Below are 705 nucleotides of genomic sequence, written 5' to 3'. Positions count from 1 at the left end.
TGGCATCTTCCCACAACCAAATTAGATGCCTGTTATAAATCATTTGAGAATGGGAGTCTAAAAACAGCTATTTTATTTGACAAACATTCTCCTAGCACTCAACCACTTAGGCTTTACATACTGCTGCACATCACTTCAAGTACAGCTAGCTGATTCTAGAAGTTCAGCATCAATAACTGTAATTAAGCAGTTAATATATTCTTTGCTATTATAGAATTTAAGATCTATGAAGTCTGTTGACCCAGTAGTCAGTTTCAATGTGAAACTTGCTTAAAAGCCTCATTTCAAGCTTGAAAGATTGATTGGCATCAATCATAAAATCCATTCAGACCCAGAGATAAAAGTACTTAAACTCCATAGTCTGTATAAATGCTCGTGAGAATAAAACATTTCTTTCCCCAACTTTTCTTTATTTCACTACCAAGAATGTTACTTTTCTGTTTTTATTGCAAAGCCAACACAGCTGCCTGGGTGTATGGATCAGTGAACCAGGATCATAAGAGATCAGCAGGAATCTGTGCATTCATTAGTGCTGTTGTAGAGCATTATGCAGACTTGGATTGTGTGTTAATCACATCACACAAAAGTGGTAGCTTTTAACTTTACAACTAGCAATTTTTCAAGTGTAAATAAATGCAGGCGTGGGAGGGATACTGACGCTATCCCTATAATCAATCATAAAATAGGTTAGAAAACGCTTGGAAG

This window comes from Lepidochelys kempii, chromosome 8, assembly GCF_965140285.1.
Source record: "Lepidochelys kempii isolate rLepKem1 chromosome 8, rLepKem1.hap1, whole genome shotgun sequence".
Classification (NCBI taxonomy): domain Eukaryota; kingdom Metazoa; phylum Chordata; order Testudines; family Cheloniidae; genus Lepidochelys; species Lepidochelys kempii.
The sequence above is the reverse complement of the archived record's forward strand: the minus strand, read 5'-3'. Positions refer to the sequence as shown.